We start from the raw sequence: 6,189 nt of genomic DNA on the forward strand, positions 1-6,189 counted from the left end.
CTTTTTTTTTATCATTTTACTATTTTTTTCAATTGAATTGGGGGTCATACCCCTCAAAAGTGAAGAACTACAAGTCCTAGCATGGGCCCCTGATATCTAAGCATGTCCCCCCCCCCCCAAAAGTGCTGGACTACAAGTCCCAGCATGAACACCGGATATCTAAGCATGTGTCTCCCCCCCATAAGTTCTGGACTGCAAGTCCCAGCATGAACCTCTGATATCTAAGGATGTGCCTCCCCCCCAAAAAAAATGCTGGACTACAAGTCCCAGCATGAACCCCTGAGATCTAAGGATATGACTTCCCCCCCCCAAAATTGAAGGACTACAAGTCCCAGCACGAATCCGGAGATCTAAGGATGTGACTCCCCCCCAAAATTGAAGGACTGCAAGTCCCAGCATGAACCCCTGAGATCTAAGGGTGTGACCCCATAGATTTCATGGGTTTATGCTGGGACCTGCACTAGTTGGAGGGGGTGTCACATCCTCAACTCTGAGGGGGTTCATGCTGTGACCTGTAGTCCTTCACTTTTGGTCCCAAGTCCCAGTGGAATGGTGTCTGACCATCTAGCCACTCCTTTCTATTTCCAGTAGTCCATTTCAGGAAGCCCTGTGGAAACAGAGGGCTCGGCTGTGCTGCACCGACACACACACACACTGGGATGGACGGGCATCGGAGTCTGGCGGGCCGGGGGTGAAGCGGCGGGCTGTGAGATGTTATACAGCAGGACGGTGGCTCTGCTATGGCTGGAGAGGGTGTGTGAATGGAGGGCGTGTCCTGGGCAGGGCCGTGGTGCTGCTCAGTGTCAGTTGCATGTATCGTGTAGGGAAAAAATGGTTCCACCGCGGGCTATCACACAGCGGGCGCACCCCCCCAGCCTCATCTCCAGTGACAGCTTGGATCCCCATTGTATTCCGGGACACTGTATTGTCCTGGAATGAAGGTGCGGGGGCAACCATGCAAAATACGGGACTGTCTCGGGCAATGCGGGACTGTCCCGGGCAATCTGGGACACATGGTCACCCTAGTGTAGTGTGATCTCTGTGGGAGGTAATGATTACCTGGAAGTATTACACGGACATATTACTTAGCATGCTGCACTTAACACAATTTTTTTTGCTAGGGACACTTTAATGATCTTTAAATAGCTAACAGAGGACAGAATTAGAAATAGACTTGAAAAAATTAACAGTAATTAGTCACCGGGACCAAATGGCTTGTACCCGAGGGTCCTTAGGGAACTCAGTCAAGTAATTGCCAGATCCTTGCTCCTAATTTTTATGAACAGTCTACTGACTGGAATGGTACCAGCTGATTGGAGAAAAGTCAACGTAGCACCAATATTTAAAATAGGGCCAAGATATTACAGGGGAAGGAGATGCCAGTTCATGATGAGGAGCCCGGGGAACCCTCCCGTGGTTGAGGTAAGTGCACCGACTGACCAACCAGACCGACCCGGGTGCACTGTTTGCCGCCCCCCCCCCACCAAAAAAAAATTACCACCAGGCACCAGCCGCCACTGACATCAGCACACCCAAGGATTCAGAAGGGGAGAGATTGCCACATGTAGCAAGCTTTCAGGAGGACAGGGCTGTGCTTAACCCTTGCCCTGGGAGATCTTTGGAGAAGCCAGGTGGGCTGGTGAACAAGCAGCCAGGAGTGCCGATCGTTCCTGCAGGCAGTAGAGCTGGGAGCAGTTCTATAGAGGTGAGGAGATACTCCTGAATGCAGCTCGCAAACATATTGTGCGATTTTCTAAGGGGGACTGAGAGCTCCTAGTCCTCAAGGGACTTTTGCTTATGATTACTAAAGACTGTCGGTGTTCAGGAAGAAGAATCCAGGATCTTGTACATATGAAGGAAGTTGTCCTCATGCATTGTTTTTAGTCAAGATGGGCATCCCATAACCCCTTTACCCCCATCCAAGTTGTTACCCCTAATAAAACAACAAAACCAAGCTCAAAGACTGTTTTCTTGTGTCCGGATGAAAGTGGAAAATGCTTTTTGCATTGTTGCAAGAAAATATTGTTTTTTTTTGTTTTTTGTTTTATATAATTTAAAAAAACAAAACAAAAAAAAAAACAGCGGTGATCAAATACCACCAAAAGAAAGCTCTATTTGTGTGAAAAAAAATGATATAAAATCTGTCACGAATTCACACGCCCACGGCGACTAACTAACCGTGACGTGCGTTCCGTGACCGGGGATATGAGGAACTAAGGGAATAAGGGGGAACTTATACTGCGCATGTAAGACCGGCTGCGGTACTTTCACAGCCTGCACTACCTTTGGCCACCACTAGAGGGAGACTCCACTCCAATCCAGATAGCTGACCACACACAGGCAGATACAAATCTTACATACAATCTGGTGCACTCTAAGGGTTGGGGAGCAGTCTAGCAATTACTATAAACTTCTAGGGTTCCTCCAGCTATCCTGCAAGCTTGAACCCCGTTGTTAATCACTCTTCCCACTGTTCCCACACCCACACACCAGACACACAATAAACGATAGCCTGCCACCACCCAACAGTTTGTCCGCAGACTGGTCTGCTGAGCCACCACACACACAGATCTCTGTCTGGAAGATCTGTTAGCTTACAATCTGCATACAATCTGCCAACACACAGTGCAATTGCATACCGATTGGCACGTAACTTAGACCGAGTACTTAGGCACTAAAATACAACAACCTCTCCAGAGATATGAGTCCTAGCTTAGTACACAGAAGTCACTTATTAATTTTATCATTTAATATCCTGAAAGTGGGCAGTGCATATAAGATATACAAAGAAAAAGGATTTACCAAAAAAAGATACAATAATGCAGAAAGACACACAATTGGCAATTTGCTATGAAAATAAAAAAGGGGTAAAAACAGAAATAAACTTTACCAAGTAAGTCTATCCGTTAGTAGAAGCATACTGGAACATGTGGGAACTCCCCAGTTTCGAACTGGCTTCGTGGAAGAACAATGTCCATATCTCAGGCTACCCAATTTATTGAAATATGGATGTGGGCTGGACTTTAGCCCTTGGCCAATCAACCCTGGGGGGGGGGGTGTTCCTGTCTCAGCCCACAAATGTTTTGTGTTCTGAAATGACCAGAGTCAAATTGGCCCAGAATGGCGCTGATTGCTGGGTCATGGATAGGATTTCCGATACCAGCGCATCATGCCGATCGCAACAGTACCAATCACTGCCTGCCTGCCGCAATCAGGCGACATATAGCGGTTTTGTGTGGTTCTCCAGGATTCCACACCTGCTAAACATACAGAGTTACATGTACACGTAACCCATCAGGTGTACGATCAAAAGGAATTATTTTCATCTCTCTGCCGTTAATATTTTAGCTTTTATGAGAGATAAAATAGGTTCCTTAGATCTCTTGATATTAAGCAAAGCTTGCAGACTGTCCGGAGCCTTGTGAATGCCCCCTGCAGATCCGTGTGGCCAAGATGACTAGCTGTTTTCTTTGAGCCTCAGGAAGGTGGCAATCTATGTTTACTCTAATGGGAACTTTTATTGGCATCTAGGTGTCACTTCGATCCTAGAAAAAACTGTCTCTGTCCTTTTCAAATGCTAATGAAAGAACATATGTGCATGACTGACATAGAATACTATATTTTTAATAACCCAGAATTAAACTACATCTACAATTACACTACTTCTACAGATCACACCACATCTTGTTAAGGCAAAACTATCCTACGCTTATATTTTCGTCACATCTCCCCCTTCCAGATGACGCACAGCTGAGCCTAAACGGGTCAGCTAACGCGTCTGCATGGAAGATTCCCTAAGATGGGGGTGAAGGTTACTCCAACTGAAGCTTGGCACCACCGACATTTCAGCCTGTCCCTTTGCAGATAGGAGAGGGCGACCGCACCCCTTTCTGACCGATCCTAACGGGTCTGGATCAGGATTTGCCAGTAGATTGCCCTGCGGATCCACTTCATCCTCTGGCCACTGACTACCTACTGAAAGGGTACAGGCAAATTTGTCATTGTGTGTTGTCAGCATTCTAAGCCATTGGCCCTGGCCATCTGGTGGTACTCTATGAGCTACCACACCCAGATGTTTGAGCCTGGCATAAGGCCGTCCCTGGGTGGTCTGGGCCTGGTTCCATGATCTGGGTACCAGGGCCTCCACTCTTTGGCCTGTCTCCCACACTTTTTCTCTTTCTGCCTCAACAGAAGGCCTGCCAGCACAACCCCTGAATTCCTCTACGCTGACACCAAACATATCAGCCTGTAGGAACTCAGTGCCATCAGCTGCAGCCTCTGAGAGAGCAGATTCAGATGGGATCAGTTTTCCCCCATAATCCTGTGGTTCTTCCCCTGTTATGCACAGCAACGAATCCTCAATCATGATACTCATAGCTGTGGGTACAGAGGATAAAGCCACAAAAGACTTTATTCTGCCAGGGGTCATGCTCTGACCCAGGTCACACTCTCCTACTCTGTCCTCCTCAGCAGAAGGCCTGCCAGCACAACACCTCAGTTCCTCCGGGCCAACATCAGACTTATCAGCCAGAAAGTACTTGGTGTTGTCAGCTGCAGCTGCTGAGATGGTAGGCCCTGACGGGGCCAGATTTTCCCTGTCACCCTGTAATATTCCCTCTGTGACACACAGCAATGAATCCGCAGTGGCAGAACTCGCAACTGTGGTAGCAGAGGAGAAGGTCACAGAAGACTGAATTCCACCGGGGGTTGTCCTCTGACCCACATCACATACTCCTACTCCATCCTCAGCAGAGCACCTGTTGGCACAACACCTGAGTTCCTCTGGGCTGGCAACAAATGTATCAGCCCCTAAGAACTCAGTGCTGTCAGCCGCAACTGCCAAGGGAGTAGAGTCAGATTGGATCAGATTTGTCCCCTCACCCTGTGGTCCTTCCTCTGTGATGCACAGCCCACAATCCACAATGGAAGTACTTGTAGCTGTGATGGCAGAGGAGCAGACTACAGAAGACTTTGCCTCACATAAGGTTACAAGCACACCTTGCTTGTCCTTACCAGGATCCACTGAAACACAGTTTTCCTTTTCAGCAGGTACTTCAAAACATTCCTTTTCTTTACAAGTGGTTACAGAGTCACAGTCCTGTTCCCTGTACACCCTCATCCCGCCATCCCCAACTGACCGTCCGTCAGCCAGACCTCTGTACTCCTCCAGGCTGATGTCAATTTTAACAGCCTCAGGGGACTCAGAGCGATCTGCCACAGATGCCAGGGAGACAACAGTGTGGGGGGACCTCAGGCCTACTTGGCCAAGTTCACAAGGGTCCGACCCAGGTGGATTGGGCCCTTTCACAGACAGTCCATCTGTAGCAGTGGGCAATGACCAGTTCGGGGCAGACCGGTGGGCCCCGGGAGTCACCACTGCAGCAGAGGGAGCGTCTGCACAGCACAGATCGTGACTTTTTACATCACACAAAACATTATCAATTTCAGAGTTCATTCTGACTTTAGTTTCCTCTCTGGGCCTTGGCTCCAGAAACCCATTAGGGCCTGGACCTGGCACACAGTCACTAGTCCCCTGACCCTCCCCAGAGTTCCCAATGTGCACTGAGTCACCCAATAGTACTTTACGTGAATCCGGTGCTTCAGGTGAAGATGCAGGTTCCAGGGGGGCTGAATTTGGCTCATAGCGAGCTACCAACTGTACCCGGTCAGTACCCGATAGTACGTTATTGGCATCTGCTATGCCTACTTCTCTCACTTTGCTTTTTGATCCTCTGAGCAAAGAAACACAAGCTGTTGGTAACACAGGGATGACTCCTCCAACCCCTGTAATAACTGTGGCTTTCTTTGGGACCACATTCTCATGGCTCCTCGATCCTGAAAGAGCTAGGACATCCGTGGATCCCGTATCTCGGAGTCCGACTGAAACATTATTACCTGCGGTAACCAGCTGCAGGGTATCCGCACGGCCTCCTACATTTGTGGGATCTGCTCTGCCCACTTCTTTCACTTGGCTTTCAGATTCCCGGTTCAACGAAACACAAGCCATAAGCATGACAGGGATGGCTCCTCCACCTCCTGTGCCAACCATGGCTTCCCCTGGGATCACATCCTCACAGCTCCTCAATCCTGGAAGAGCTAGGACATCCTCTGATCCCATAGCTTGGAGTCCAACTGTAACACTGTTACCTGCGGTAACCAGCTGCAGGCTATCCACATGGCCTCCTACAT

Source organism: Aquarana catesbeiana, linkage group LG12, assembly GCF_042186555.1.
Source record: "Aquarana catesbeiana isolate 2022-GZ linkage group LG12, ASM4218655v1, whole genome shotgun sequence".
NCBI lineage: Eukaryota > Metazoa > Chordata > Amphibia > Anura > Ranidae > Aquarana > Aquarana catesbeiana.